The sequence below is a fragment of the Phyllobates terribilis genome, unplaced genomic scaffold, assembly GCF_046119375.1.
Source record: "Phyllobates terribilis strain yellow unplaced genomic scaffold, ASM4611937v1 Scaffold_9__5_contigs__length_417890890, whole genome shotgun sequence".
Lineage (NCBI taxonomy): Eukaryota > Metazoa > Chordata > Amphibia > Anura > Dendrobatidae > Phyllobates > Phyllobates terribilis.
Genome location: NW_027362769.1, coordinates 173,775,934 through 173,793,194, shown reverse-complemented (window position 1 = coordinate 173,793,194; position 17,261 = coordinate 173,775,934).

Sequence of the window (17,261 nt, the reverse complement as noted above, 5' to 3'; positions counted from 1 at the left end):
TTTTCCATTTTGGCAATGAATGGAGTATGCTGAGTGTCAGCAGCTAGCAAGATCACAGCCATATCAACAAGCTGTAAATGAGGACACGTATATTTTAGGAGAAATACAGATGTAGCAGAGCTCGCTGTGTCATTTGCTTCTTTTGCAGTAAGAAATTGATGTAAATTAGCATTCTATATAAAACTACAGATAATAATCCAGTGTTACGGGTTCTGGTACATGACAAAGTCACCTCTGCAGCACTTTGCTGAACGCACCGTGACATTTACTATTAATGTTCTCCTGCAGGAACTGTCCTGACATACTGAAAGAACTGAATATTTTATATTTTCTTAAAGACATAATATTTCTTGGTTTGTAACTACTTACCAGGCCCCAGGAATGTCAGAAATGATTTCTCTCCTGAGCCTGAGGGGCTGAAGCCTGGGCCTCACCTGACCGGTCCTCGGTGTGTGGCCAAATCACACTCTAATGGCTCATAGCGCTCACATATAGTGGAGTGCACTCAGTATACCCTGCAAAATTATACCTGAACTATAGCTCAGAGGTAGGGAAATTAATTTTAAAAAGATCTTGAGGGTAAAAGTGCTGCTAAGCTTCTGTATCTAAGCCTTATATATGTGATACTGTTGGGGTAGCTCTCTTGTGTGATACTGTCTGCTAAACTAGTGGATTCAAGCCTTTCATGTTAGATACTCTCTTCTGCACTGATGTATCCAAGTCTATTATGTGTTATACTGTCCGCAGAACTGTGTATCTAATCCTATCCTGTGTGATACTGTCTGCAGAGTTGTGTATCTAATCCTATCATGTATTATACTGTCTGCTGAGCGGTGTAGCTAAGCCCATCATGTGTGATACTCACTGCTGAGCGGTGTAGCTAAGCCCATCATGTGTGATACTGTCTGCTGAGCGGTGTAGCTAAGCCCATCATGTGTAATACTGTCTGCTGAGCGGTGTAGCTAAGGCCATCATGTGTGATACTCTCTGCTGAGCTGTGTATCTAATCCTATCATGTGTGATACTGTGTGCTGAGCGGTGTAGCTAAGCCCATCATGTGTGATACTGTGTGCTGAGCGGTGTAGCTAAGCCCATCATGTGTGATACTGTCTGCTGAGCGGTGTAGCTAAGCCCATCATGTGTGATACTGTGTGCTGAGAGGTGTAGTTAAGCCCATCATGTGTGATACTGTGTGCTGAGCGGTGTAGCTAAGCCCGTCATGTGTGATACTGTCTGCTGAGTGGTGTAGCTAAGCCCATCATGTGTGATACTGTGTGCTGAGCGGTGTAGCTAAGCCCATCATGTGTGATACTGTGTGCTGAGCGGTGTAGCTAAGCCCATCATGTGTGATACTCTCTGCTGAGCGGTGTAGCTAAGCCCATCATGTGTGATACTCTCTGCTGAGCAGTGTAGCTAAGCCCATCATGTGTGATACTGTCTGCTGAGCGGTGTAGCTAAGCCCATCATGTGTGCTACTGTCTGCTGAGCGGTGTAGCTAATCCTATCCTGTATTATACTCTCTGCTGAGCGGTGTAGCTAAGCCCGTCATGTGTGATACTGTCTGCTGAGCAGTGTAGCTAATCCTATCCTGTATTATACTCTCTGCTGAGCGGTGTATCTAATCCTATCCTGTGTGATACTGTCTGCTGAGCGGTGTAGCTAAGCCCGTCATGTGTGATACTGTCTGCTGAGCGGTGTAGCTAATCCTATCCTGTGTGATACTGTCTGCTGAGCTGTGTAGCTAATACTATCCTGTATTATACTCTCTGCTGAGCTGTGTATCTAATCCCATCATGTGTGATACTGTCTGCTGAGCTGTGTATCTAATCCCATCATGTGTGATACTGTCTGCTGAGCGGTGTAGCTAAGCCCATCATGTGTGATACTCTCTGCTGAGCGGTGTAGCTAAGCCCATCATGTGTGATACTGTCTGCTGAGCGGTGTAGCTAAGCCCATCATGTGTGATACTGTCTGCTGAGCGGTGTAGCTAAGCCCATCATGTGTGATACTGTCTGCTGAGAGGTGTAGCTAAGCCCATCATGTGTGATACTGTCTGCTGAGCGGTGTAGCTAAGCCCATCATGTGTGATACTGTCTGCTGAGCGGTGTAGCTAAGCCCGTCATGTGTGATACTGTCTGCTGAGCGGTGTAGCTAATCCTATCCTGTATTATACTCTCTGCTGAGTGGTGTATCTAAGCCCATCAAGTGTGATACTGTCTGTTGAGCGGTGTAGCTAAGCCCATCATGTGTGATACTGTCTGCTGAGCGGTGTAGCTAAGCCCGTCATGTGTGATACTGTCTGCTGAGCGGTGTAGCTAAGCCCATCATGTGTGATACTGTCCGCTGAGCGGTGTAGCTAAGCCCATCATGTGTGATACTGTCTGCTGAGCGGTGTAGCTAAGCCCATCATGTGTGATACTCTCTGCTGAGCGGTGTAGCTAAGCCCATCATGTGTGATACTCTCTACTGAGCTGTGTATCTAATCCTATCATATAGTATTCTGTCTGCTGAGCTGTGTATCTAATCCTATCATGTATTATACTGTCTGCTGAGCAGTGTAGCTAAGCCCATCATGTGTGATACTGTCCGCTGAGTGGTGTAGCTAATCCTATCCTGTATTATACTCTCTGCTGAGCGGTGTATCTAATCCTATCATGTGTGGTACTGTCTGCTGAGCGGTGTAGCTAATCCTATCATGTGTGATACTGTCTGCTGAGCGGTGTAGCTAAGCCCATCATGTGTGATACTGTCTGCTGAGCGGTGTAGCTAAGCCCGTCATGTGTGATACTGTCTGCTGAGCGGTGTAGCTAAGCCCGTCATGTGTGATACTGTCTGCTGAGCGGTGTAGCTAAGCCCATCATGTGTGATACTGTCTGCTGAGCGGTGTAGCTAAGCCCGTCATGTGTGATACTGTCTGCTGAGCGGTGTAGCTAATCCTATCCTGTATTATACTCTCTGCTGAGCGGTGTATCTAATCCTATCCTGTGTGATACTGTCTGCTGAGCGGTGTAGCTAAACCCGTCATGTGTGATACTGTCTGCTGAGCGGTGTAGCTAATCCTATCCTGTGTGATACTGTCTGCTGAGCGGTGTAGCTAAGCCCGTCATGTGTGATACTGTCTGCTGAGCGGTGTAGCTAAGCCCATCATGTGTGATACTGTCTGCTGAGCGGTGTAGCTAAGCCCGTCATGTGTGATACTGTCTGCTGGGCTGCTATATCTAACCATGTGTGATACAGTCTGGGCCTTCTGCAGGGATACAATGTATCAACACACACATGTGGATGTGACTTTCCTCTCCCTCTAGACTCAGATGTAAATCCCGGCTATGGCAGGGGAAATGCTGTGGATTGAGTAAATGCCGGCAGTGTCTGCTGCCCCAGCACAAATAATTGGAGCTGCATACTTGGGCTGTCAGTATGCGATGCAATAAGTTGCTTGCCCCCGGGGGGCTCGCGGAGGTCAGGAGAAGCCCCTCACATGCCCCGCTGATATTGAATCTGCCAGGATCTTGGGAATTCTGAGGATGAGCTGCTCTCATCTGCCTCACGGGGGCTTAACATCAAAAGACCTCTCACCTCTGATAATTCTCCAGCCTTTACAGCCTGAAGGTGATTGGACACAATTGTCTGCAGCTGGCGAAGGCGGCATCATACACACAGGAATTCTGCGCCTGTGACAGGTGTTCAGAAAGGGCACATTGTGGGGGGCATGGAGGACCCTGCTCCCCCTAAGGAAAAAGCAAAATGGGGACCGGTGGCATAACTTGACACTCAATGCAAAATCTCCAATTAGGACCGCCAACCATCACGGGTCTTTAATAGTGTTGGTCTCCTCATATGGGATCTATTGTGCCTCATAGGCTTCAAATGCAACACCTGCACCCACCATAGCTAATCCGCTGATGGGGACCCCCTCTTAATGGCCGGATCTAGATCCAGATTTACTGTAGGCTTCTGTCTATCACACCCTTGGCAAACACAGGACATGCTAACCCAGATGATCTTGCAAGGTCCAATGGGCCTAGTGCATCTGCCTCCTATTTTACATAATGCATGTAGTAGTGCAGGGCTAGGTAACATAGGAGGCAGGTCAGTGCAGGCACAGTGAGCTGCCATAAGAGCATACAGATGAATATATAAGCAGAGCACCAGATAGAGCGCCCCCCACTGGCCGCCCCGGAGCACGAGCCTATCATTATCTCCAAACTGAAAGTACAGATTACACAAGAACCACAGGACGGATTTCATCAACCAAGGTATCATATTAATCAGTGTAATGTCACCCACCTGACAGTGTATGTAGTTACTGAGCACAATCCTGCTGACAGGTGCGCTTTAAGGGTCTGATCTGGGCTTTGTATTTATTTAGGGGTTTGATCAGGGTTCTGTTTCTAGAGGGGTCAGGTTTGGGGTCTGTATTTATTTAAGGGTCTGCACTGGACTTGTCTTGCCATTTTTAGCTTTGAGGTCTCTGGTCTAGACTTATATTTATTTTGGGGGTCTATGTTTATTTTGTACTACACTACTTTACAGTGAAGTGACAAACTCCGGGGGCATTTAGGATTTATATAGGATAAGTGGGCAGAGTGCCACTTTAGGTAGCGCATACGGACAGTAAGGGTTAATTCTAGAAGGGTCACCGGGGTCGGCTTGGCCTGCAAGTTCCCAGGTACTGTAATCATATGCAGAAGTGGCTTTGCTGGGGGAGTGAAGTGATTAGTAAGACTATCATGGTTGCAGCAGCGGACCCCCTGTCGCTGGGCCTGTAAATTAGGATGACAGGAGTTTTCTTATCACCATGTTTCAGCAGCTCTTCAGTGGGACTTGGCGGAGACCCTCCTGCTCACCCGGCAGTCCTCAAACATAAATACATTAAAATTCTTCCACTGGACTAAAGAATGCAGCGAAGAGGAAATAATGGCTTTATAATTTATAACAACAAAGTAACAAAAGGAAGAAGGGAGAGTCAGGATAGAGGGGAGCCACAGACCCCCCAAAATGAGGGGTCATCAGCATAGGGCTGCCCACACCAGCAACAGCAGTCATCACCACAGTTTGGGCTACCTGTCAATCACTGAATGGGTCCCAGCATGCCCTGAGAGCCATAGCCAGTCATGGCACGCTGGGAGTTGTAGTTTCCTAACAGTTTGAGAACCAGTTGAATACTGCTGCTTTACTACAGTGTTAGGTTTTACGCCAATAATGTCTGGAGATAAAAAAAAAAAGAGCACCACTTCTGTCTACGAGTTATATCTGGTATTGCATCTGATCTCCATTAAAGTAAATGGGGCTGAGCTGCAATGTCGCACGCGAACTTTAAGACAAGTGTGGCGCTGTTTTTGCAAAAAAGCAGCCATGTTTTTCTAACCCTGGAAACAGGTGACCGTTGCAGGAGTTGCCAGTTGTCATGATAGAGAAGGGAGAGAGTCTATGTGTGCAACCTGGCAGTGGAAAGTTAAGGATAAAATGCAGTGCATCCTTCAAGAAAACCTGCTGCAGTCTGCAAGAGAACTGTAAACATCTTTGCAATGCTAAGACGCTAACACATACATAGCTACTCAGAACCAAGGCTTGTCTTGTAAGAGGCTCCTCTGCAAAATCTTAAGGGGGGCTCTGAATAATTATACCATGGGCGGACATATCATTGGTGCAGCCGCACAGGGGCCCGAGAGGTAGGGGGCCCACTACCACCTCCAATGCAGCTTCTCTAATAGACAGAACTATTGTCCTGCAAGGGGCCATATACTGTTCTTGCACAGGGGCCATTTTCTGTCTGTGTTCACCACTGATTTATACATTGAATAGTCTTGTTCGTAATAATTATTATATAAACTATAGGAACATCTATATCACATAAAGTCCATATAGGTTGTCATCCAGCTTTCCCAGAAAGAAAACTAGATAAGATAGAAATGCCCCTTTACATTTGGTTACATTATACCTTTCTAGAAGCCTATCTTACATTTTGCACCCCCTGACCCATGTGATTTATGTCACTATCCTGTAAAGCGTCTACTTATTTTTGACTGTTCCCCCCAATTACTTTTCGTCTCCCCGCTCAGACGTGGGATCTGTCACTCACATGGCGAGCCGGCCGGGTGGCAGGATAATGTAAGCAGCACGGCAGGTGTCATTAGGACCTGGCAGCACATTTGTTTTTACTCCTAGTGTTTAGCTTGGATCCTCAGTTTTATTTCGGTTACTGACATTAACCCATAATTCTCCCTATTGTTTAGATTCTGGAGTGTAATTGTTCCCATAATTACCTTTTTATGTGCATTAATACTGAAAAGAGGATAAACCAATATAGATAATATGCAACACAATAGCCTAAAACATGTAATAAATGCTATATAGAAACTTAATCAAAAATTAATAATCTGGTAATAATGCCATACTGTTCCAACAATATGACAATAATAACAATAAGTAAAATTTATTTATTTACTTTTAAATATTTATTTGAATTTTCAAAAGTAATAATAAACATTACAAACAAGTTATACATCTTATGTAGTCTCATTCAGCAAAACGGATATGTAACAACACGCATGGATAAGAGGTAGATCTCTCATCATAAAGAATAAACAAACATCAGTAACACAAAACTGCTCGGAGTAACATTTATTTTGATAATATAAAACACAATATAATACAATAATGTAATGTAAAACTCTTAACATACAAAATTATAAAATGAGATATAATAATGCATTATAACATGTAATGACATATTTTCTAAAACATAATAAATGGCAGAAAAACGATCATGTAACAAGGTAACATTATGCAACATACGTAATGTAAAAACTGTAAGACTATATAACATACTGCAGTAATAGCAAGCTGAATAACAAACACATAAACACATATATATCTAAAAAAAACAGTGGATGTCTATCTTTTTTTTTTTTTTTTAACATTCATTGACATCAGATCACAGGAATGACATTTCATTATCTTCTTTACTTTCTCAACCAGAATTATCCTCCTGTTATCAGACATCTAGAAAGCAGGAGACGTCTTCTATCTGATTCATTTCGTAACTTATACCCTACAGCCAGGAGTAATACCCAAGATAAGCGCATACTCTAAAAGCGGAGAAATCTATGAGAGTCTGATGTACGACATCTGATGAAGCGCTGCAATTTATTTCCTGGTGTAGACTCAGGATAAAGGTATATTGGAAACCTGTATCCTGCCATAAACGCTGTCCAGATGTAGCCCTGATAAATATGCAGGTTCTCTAGCCCCCTCTAGTGTCAGTAGAAGGAAAGTACAAAAAAGTTTATCTGGTCTATCTATCAATCTATCAATCAATCAATCTATCTATCTATCTATCTATCTATCTATCTATCTATCTATCTATCGATTATCTATCTATCAAAATATCTCTCTGGGAATTTTTGTCCCTTCATCCAGAAGAGCATTTGTGAGTTCAGACACTGATATTGGGGTGAGGCCAGGCTCACAATCCCTATTCTAGTTAACCCCCATGATGTTGGATGGGGTTTAGGTCAGAGTACTGTGCAGGCGCTCATGTTCTTCCACCAAACTCCCCTCAATGGACCTTGTGAACTGGGCACTGTCATGGGGAACAAAAAAGGGTCTTCCTCAAACTGTCCCCACAAAGCTGAAGCAACAATTGTCCACAATGTCTTGGGCTCAAGAATTAAGATTTCCCTTCACTTGAACTAAGGGCCTGAAGCCGAGCCGTGATAACATCCCTTAGCATTATCCCCCTCCACCATCTGTACAGCGGCACAATGTAGTCAGGGGGTAACGTCCTCCTGGAATCACCAAACCCAGACTCCTCCATCAGACGCAGATAGAGAAGTGCGATCCGTCACTGCACAGAACACATCTCCTCCAGTCCAGTGTTGGCGGCTTTACACCACTCCATCCGACGCTCGGCATTGTGCTTGGTGATGTACGGCTGCATGCAGCTGCTCGGCCATGAAGCTCCCGGCCGGGGGCGCAGTGTTTGTGCTGATACCAGAGGAGGTCTGGACTCTGCAGTTATGGGGTCAGCAGAGCGGTGCTGACTTTTCTGCTCCTCAGCACTCAGCCCCCCACTCTGTAACATTATGGGGTCTCCACTTCGTGACTGAGTTGCTGCGGTTCCTTCCACTTCTCTCTATTATCACTCACAAGTGATGGGGGAAGATTTAGGAGGAAGAAATGTAATTTATAGACTTGTTACTCCGGTGGCTCCTATTACAGGACCGCGCTGGTATCAGGGAGCTCTGCACCACCGGCCGATCTGTGATGACTCCAGTGATGAGAGTCTTTGAATGAGCCATGATGAGTATCAGTCAGTCGGGGCCTCATGCACCTGCTAAGATGATACGCGGTTCTGTATTTCCAGCCCCTCCCAGTATAAAATCCCAGCGCCGAAAATCAAAGGGATTATTTCATTTGTCCCAACTGCTCGCCTGCAGATCTGATAACCATTTACACCTGTCCTCCTGTCTCTGGCCACACCATTCACCATAAGGGGGGATACAAGCCGCCCTCCTCCTCCTCCGCAGCAGAAGATCCTGGGATTTCAGCACTGGCTGCGTAGCTCCATGTCAGGGTTATCTCCCAACTGAGGACAGATCGCTCTTCAGGTGCACAATGAGCCCACCCGTAGCCTTCAAATACATGATTGTTCCAGGGCTAAACTGTGCAGCAGCCATTTTATTAATAAAGACAAGAGGTCCTATCAGCAGCTTCTTCCTGGCAGTGCTCAGCCGCCCCTCGGCACGTCCCCTGCTATGCACAGCTGTATTTGGGTGCAGGTGTTTTGTCTAGCACATAAATAGCTATGGAGGCGCAGAAGCGCTCCTCTGTCATTGGACACCTGACCAGGAAGAGGACCTTTGCCCCGCAGATTTTTACTTTTCTTCTGATGGTCATCAGGAAACGGGAAAATGGCATCTAACCTTACACCAGTGCGATGTTGTCACAACACAAACAACAACAACCACACAAAGAGATTCCAAGACGCCCGCTCACAGCGGACACACCGCGCCTCCCCCAACTCCCGGGGAGCCTGCGGGGCCAGAACAAGAAGGGTTAATGACATTCCCAATGCAATCATCCCATGAGTGACATAGGGGCAAAAAAAAATTACCAATTTTTTTACAGTAAATGTTTATAATAATTTTGCCCTTTTTATTAAACAAGAAAAAAAAGAAACAATTTTGTGCAAAAAAAAATTTTCTAATTGAAAAAAGTATTTTTGACTCCTCCTTCATCTGCCATACACCAGAGTCAGAAATGTTACTCTAGTTATGGACTGGAGCACTGGAGACAGGGACTGGAGTATATTACGGTTATAATATAATTTATACTATTGTTGTAGCATAAATTATGATAAATTTGTTGGATCATGCCCCTTCTCAGTTGAGCTTTGCCAACTTTTTAAAAAGTCCTGTAAAAAGGCTAAAAGTTGGCAAATTAGCTGTGCAAAAAAATTGGAACTTTTACTACAGTTTTATACCTGAATTATGGTGCAAACTGATTCATTGCGGCTACAGACTCCCAACGATTCCATATTATGAAGCTGTATGGTCCCTTTGTGGACGCATCCTCAAAGTGGAACTGCCCTTTAATTGTATATGTCAATCTAAATAAATTTGGAATGTGGGATGATTTCTGCAGGTTTCTAAGAAAAATACATTGGAAAACTGTAGAGAATGAATGGAAAAAAGGAAATGAATGTGTTCGGATGTCCCCATCATGTGATCTTGTTTTTATTGAGATCTCTCCTTCCTCGGTCGGCCCTTTTGGCAAAGAATTTTTTTTTCCGACCATTTTTTTCCCCTGAATGGCAGAGAGGGTTCACCTGTCTGACCTTTTCGGACTATTCTATGAATTTCCTGCCTATATGACCTTTGAAAGCATATGGATTTCATAAAAGAGAACCTGCTCACCCCCTTCTCTTTTCAGTTGAATTAAATAGTTCATTTGTGTAAATGGCCGGCACATAATACCAGGTTTTACCCTTGTCTCCCCAATGTTCTTATACTAGTAAAACAGAATATAAGAATGTGTGTAATATCCTATAAAAAAAAAAATATGCTTCTTTCTCCACTAATGAGCCACTTCTCCTCCCTTGCCTTCTGAATTAATTGTCCCTGAAAAGTTGCTTATAGCTGTCTTTCTCAAAACAACTGGGACTGTCAGCTCACGGAGGGATCAAATACAGCTTCTTATTGAAGTCTATGGAGAGGAAGAAGAGAAGGGAGTAGCAGAGCGAGACACCTACAAACCTTGCTGCTGCTTTCTAGTGAGTGTTTTATCTCACCGCAGGGCTAGATTCATCGCTACACTGCTCAGTAATGCTGTATATTGTCCTCCGTGCTGCTCCAGCTACTGAAAATGTGCTGAATAGAGACAGCAGAGCAGGAATCGCTCATATCTGTGTACTGTGTGTGAGACATCATGGATGCTAGTCTTTACCTACTAGCTCGCAGACAACTGTGTGTTACTCTTCCAAATCCAGCAACAGCTGTCATTCTATTAATTTGTCACCGGTGATGTTTCTGGGTCCTGATCCTGTTCTGGCACATTGGAACAATCAGGAAAGGGTTCAGCAGACAGAGGAAATTGTTTATGATTTTTGACGTTGGAAAATAATCCAATCTGGTCACTATCAGCTGCATTTTCAGGAAAGTACAATGCCCTGGTGGGCTGGTGGGTCCCCAAATGATGTGTATCCGGGCACCTCACCGCTTCTTCACCAGTTTGCCCCTTCTTTATAACTCCTCCTTGACACCTTAGTGTACCACCTGCATTAGTTGTCCCATTTTTAGTCCTACAAGAGGACATGCCTTTATGGTCCTATGGTCCCTCCATCCCTTAATGTTGTAAGGGATGGAGGGACCATAGGAGTAACTGAGTAGCATCTCTTTGCAGTCATCTGATTAGATGGCTAGCTCTTGGCACACATGCCGCTCTCACCCTGCTTTACACTGAAGAAACAATAGTACTTTCACAGATCATAAAGTATACTCTGACCGCGAAACGTGAATAGGAGAAATAAACATTTAGATTAATATTTCGTAATCCTCGGCCACGCTCCATAAATCTCTCAGGCTGGAGAAAGAAAATGTGCCCTCGCGGGTTAGAATTTATTCTACTCTGAGAGTCAGTGTTTGTGTAAAGAGAGACGCATAAAATTCTATTTTCTAAACTGATTTAAACAGAAAGTGGAATCTCAACAGGTCGAGATTGTGAAATTCTGCATTGTATCCAATCTGAGGAACCTTAAAGGGGGATTCTGCTTGTGTATGTTTATAATGGGCGGCACGGTGATGCAGTGGTTAGCACTGCAGCCTTACAGTGCTGGGGTCCTGGGTTCAAATCCCACCAAGGACAACATCTGCAAGGAGTTTGTATGTTCGCCCTGTGTTTGTGTGGGTTTCCTCTTGGTTCTCCGGTTTCCTCCCACACTCCAAAGACATACTGATAAGGAATCTAGATTGTGAGCCCCGATGGGGACAGCGACGATAATGTATGTAAAGTGCTGTGGAATATATTAGCGCTATATAAAAAAATAAAGATTGTTTGTTTATAATGTACAGTCAAAAATTTTATATGCTTTGAGTTTCAATTTCCCACCATGTTGAAGATCAGTGCTTGCTGTCATTGAATGGTTATATTATTGTTTATGAGCCGAGGCTGAGAAATTGATCTTACCTGATACTTCTCACAACTGATGTTTCTGGGTATCCAGCGGTTTCACAATAGGTTTTGCAACTTTTGAAAGCTGCACATTTTTACATTGTAAGAAAATAATGATCTGTTGTAAAAAAAACTGATGATAAAGGATGTATTTTAATTTTTAAAGCATCATATACGTTGCATCCTTTTGCATTCCTAAACTAAACACATCAAGAAGAGCTCACATCTCTCCCTTGTTCTGGTAGTTTGCTACAATGTATCACTGCAGGTAAAATGTATCAGTCTGGAGTCCAGGATGTTTAGCTCTCGGTGGTTTGTCTAGACTTAGACTAGATACTATTGTAACCGACCCCCTGAGCATTGATTCATCCCTGAATGCCCTTTCTTATATACTAATGTAGTTTGTAGTTAGGTATCATATGATCAGGATATGTTCTGTATTGATTTACATAGGACTGCCTATAAACCTAAATTACTATTACAGTGCACCAAAGTAGCAGACCTGCATTTGTCATTGAATGGTTTCATCCCTTTATCATTGTAACCCCTTAAACTTTTTTTCCCACATTATTACATGGGTACAATTGCAGAGGGCTAATAAAAACAGACTTTTCAATTCACTTGTTATAAAATCTCACGAAGTGGCTACCTCTGCTGTCTATTGGCAGTGGCCACACATGCACAGTGTTTCAATGTATTTTCAATTGTTTTCAATAGAGCTTGTAAGCACTGCTCTGAAGCTGGCCTCTGATGGCTCCTGATCCCGGTCAGTTTTAGTGCTACTGCGCTCCTTTGTTACTGGAGAGGCAAAGCAGCTTCATACAACAGCATAAGTCTGCAGATACAGATGCATCTCACTAAATTAAAATATCAGCAAAAAGTTAATTTATTTCAGCTCTTCAATACAAAAAGTGAAACTCCTATATTATATAGAGTCATTACACACAGAGGGATCTATTATATAGAGTCATTACACACAGAGGGATCTATTATATAGAGTCATTACACACAGAGGGATCTATTATATAGAGTCATTACACAGAGGGATCTATTATATAGAGTCATTACACACAGAGGGATCTATTATATAGAGTCATTACACACAGAGTGATCTATTATATAGAGTCATTACACACAGAGGGATCTATTATATAGAGTCATTACACACAGAGGGATCTATTATATAGAGTCATTACACACAGAGTGATCTATTATATAGAGTCATTACACACAGAGGGATCTATTATATAGAGTCATTACACACAGAGGGATCTATTATATAGAGTCATTACACACAGAGGGATCTATTATATAGAGTCATTACACGCAGAGGGATCTATTATATAGAGTCATTACACGCAGAGGGATCTATTATATGGAGTCATTACATACAGAGTGATCTATTTTACGTGTTTATTTCTGTTAATGTTGATGGTTATGGCTTACAGCCAATGAAAACACAAAAGTCATTATCTCAGTAAATTAGAATACTTTATAACAACAGCTTGAAAAATGTTTTTAAAATCCGAAATGTCTGTTCAGTAAATGCCCTCAATACTTGGTCGGGCTCCTTTTGCATCAATTACTGCATCAATGCGGCAATGTGGCATGGAGGGATCAGCCTGTGGCATGGAGGGATCAGCCTGTGGCCCTGCTGAGGGGTTATGGAAGCCCAGGTGGCTTTGATAGCCGCCTTCAGCTCGTCTGCATTGTTGGGTCTGGGGTCTCTCATCTTCCTCTTGACAATACCCCATAGATTCTCTATAATAGATTCTCTATGGGGTTAAGGTCAGGCGAGTTTGCTGCCAATCAAGCACAGTGATACTGTTGTGTGTAAACCAGGTATTGGTACTTTTGGCAGTGTGGACAGGGGCCAAGTCCTGCTGGAGAATGACATTTCCATCTCCATAAAGCTTGTCGGCAGAGGGAAGCATGAAGTGCTGTAAAATGTCCTGGTAGACGGCGGCGCTGATTTTGGTCTTGATAAAACACAGTGGACCTCCACCAGCAGATGACATGGCCCCCCAAACCATCACTGATTGTGGAGACTTCACACTAGACCTCCAGCAGCTTGGATTGTGGCCTCTCCACTCTTCCTCCAGACTCTGGACCTTGTGGAGTGTGTCAATGACTGCCTTCTGGACATCTGTCAAGTCAGCAATCTTCCCCGTGATTGTGGAGACTACTGAAACAGACTAAGGGACCCTTTTAAACACTTAGGAAGCCTTTGCAGGTGTTTTTGTTAATTATTTTAATTTACTGAGATAATGACTTTTGTGTTTTCATTGGCTGTAAGCCATAATCATCAACATTAACAGAAATAAACACTTGAAATAGATCACTCTGTCTGTAATGACTCTATAGAATATAGGAGTTTCACTTTTTGTATTGAAGAACTGAAATAAATTAACTTTTTGATGATATTCTAATTTAGTGAGATGCACCTGTATCTGGTGCGCAGCGCAACCATGCCGCTGGTCTGAACGGTCAATCAAGCAGGAGTGCACCACTTCACAGCAAGCAGGAGGCAGTATGTTGCCGCTGAAGAAGATGGGATAGCCCTTGCACTTCCCTACGTACAAATGTAGCAGACTTTATTTTTTTATTTGGCACCATGTGATATGATATTACTAAGTTTCCAGTTATATCAAAAGAAAGGTCACTCAACTCAACCACAAGTTCAACTCCAGATTCTGCTCTGTTGTGCAGTTATTTTAAGCTTGTGTAAGCCACTGCATATGTGCTTTGTTCACACTCAATAATATGTAAACTAATGCACCATAGATTGGCTCTGGACATACTTGACTATTTCTCACATACGCTCCAATGTTTGGGGTCATTTAGAAATTTCATTATTTTTGAAAGAAAATCACATTTTTTTTCAATGAAGTTAACATTAAATGAATCAGAAATCCACTCTATACATTGATAATGTGGTAAATGACTATTCTAGCTGTAAACGTCTTGTTTTTATTGCAATATCTACATAGGTGTATAGAGGCCCATTTCCAACAACCACAACTCCAGTGTTTTAATGGTACATTGTGTTTGCTAACTGTGTAAGAAGGCTAATGGATGTTTAGAAAACCCTAGAAAACCCTTGCACAAGTATGTTAGCCCAGCTGAAAACGGTTTGGCTGATTTGAGAAGCTATAACATTGACCTTCCTTTGAGCTAGTTGAGAATCTGGAGCATTACATTTGTTTGTTCTATGAAACTCTCAAAATGGCCAGAAAAAGAGAACTTTCATGTGAAACTCGACAGTCTATTCTTGTTCTTAGAAATGAAGGCTATTCCATGCGAGAAGTTGCCAAGAAACTGAAGATTTCCTATAACGGTGTGTACTACTCCCTTCAGAGGAGAGCACAAACACCCTCTAACCAGAGTAGTAAGAGAAGTGGGAGCCCCGCTGCACAACTGAGCAACAAGACAAGTACATTAGAGTCTCTAGTCTGAGAAATCCATGCCTCACAGCTCCCCAACTGGCAGCTTCATTAAATAGTACACGCAAAACGCCAGAGTATACATCTACAGTGGAGAGGTGACTCCGGGATGCTGGCCTTCAGGGCAAAGTGGCAAAGAAAAAGCCATATCTGAGACTGGCTAATAAAAGGAGAAGATTAATATGGGCAAAAGAACACAGACATTGGACAGAGGAAGATTGGAAAAAAGTTTTATGGACAGATGAATCACACAGAAGAGCATTTGTGAGACGCAGAGCAACTGAAAAGATGATGGAAGAGTGCCTGACGCCATCTGTCAAGCATGGTGGAGGTAATGTGATGGTCTGGGGTTGCTTTGGTGCTGGTAAAGTGGGAGATTTGTACAAGCGCTTGATTGGAGCCAATTTCATCCTACAACAGTACAATGACTCAAAGCACACCTCCAAATTATGCATGAACTATTTAGGGAAGAAGCAGGCAGCTGGTATTCTATCTCTAATGGAGTGGCCAGCGCAGTCACCAGATCTCAACCCCATTGAGTTGTTGTGGGAGCAGCTTGACCGTATGGTGCAAAAAGTGCCCATCAAGCCAATCCAACTTGTGGAGGGGCTTCAGGAAGCATGGGGGGAAATGTCTCAAGATGACCTCAGCAAATTAACAGCTAGAATGCCAAAGGTCTGCAATGCTGGAATTGCTGCAAAGGAGAATTCTGTGATGAAAGCAAAGTTTGAAGGAGAAAATTATTCTTTCTAATAAAAATCATTATTTCTAACCTTATCAATGTCTGGACAATATTTTCTATTCATTTTGCAACTCATTTGATAAATAAAAGTATGAGTTTTCATGGAAAATACATAGTCTGGGTGACCCCATACTTTTGAACGGTAGTGTATATTGGGAGAGGACAGTGAGTTAGGGATCAAAAATCCATTTTTCAGATCTTATTTCAGAACAGCAAATCGCTGCACTTCTCCCCCTCAGTGTACAAGACTCCAGCCCAGGGCTACAGGTGAATTACTGACAGGCGGCATGCAGCAAAACTCATTTTTTATTAGACAGACACAGGAAATGATTGACATCTTCATAGAATGACCTCTGCTCTCAGCATTCGGATTTCAGCCTCTGCTCGCTGGACAGAAACATTTTGGAAGCTCCCAATCACAAATACCAATCTACCTCACTGTTTCCTTTTTGGGGGTAAGTTTGTATGATGGAATTATTGAGATTGTTACATGTTCCTGCAACTTTTAGACTTGGGTTTTATGGCGACACGTTGCGTTACATGAAGATCATTGCGACAGTTCATCTAATGATTGTCCATAGGATGGTGCTGCGACCTCAATAGGACCATATCAAAAAGTCCAAGCGCATTGGACTGTTGATTGTAGACCCACAAGCCACATACAACTCTGCCCCTATAGACTTCAATACAAGTAATGTGCAACTGAGACTCACCTGCAACATTGCTATGATTTGTCATTGTTTTCATTGCAGCCAAACTGCAGCTCAAAAACATAATCGAGCAAACCATTCACACAAATGGTCACGTTTTTAAAACTTGCTGTCATGTGACACCTTGCTATGTACCCCCTAGCCTAAACTCTCTAAGTAGAAAATGGAGGCTGGGGTCACACAAGCGTATAAAAAAAAATTAGTCCCATTCTCATCCAGGAGAGTGGTATTATTTTTTCTGACTTGTCATCCATGTGCTGTCCATATGCAATCTGTTTTTTTTTACTCAGTAGCTATTAATCGTTTACAGTTTCTCATCTTACAGAATTGCAATCTATGGCTATGTGCACATGTTGAGTATTTGGATGCACAAATTTCTGCACTATTTTTGCATCTCTTTGCAGGAAAGCGCAGAGGCCAAAACATGCGTTTTGGATAATTTTTTATGCCTTTTTGCAAGTGTTTTGGGATGACAATGAATGCTATAGAGATAGATAATAGATATGGATAGATAGACAGACATATGTGGACTACGTCGGATTCGGTGGACTATGGTGAACCTGGGTGGGAACTTTTTTTTAATAAACTGATGAATGAGGGATAGTATCAGGGAGTGTTTATTTCAATAAAGTATTTATTTATTTTTTTATAAATGGGCTAGTAATGGGGGTGTCTGATAGACACCTCTTCATT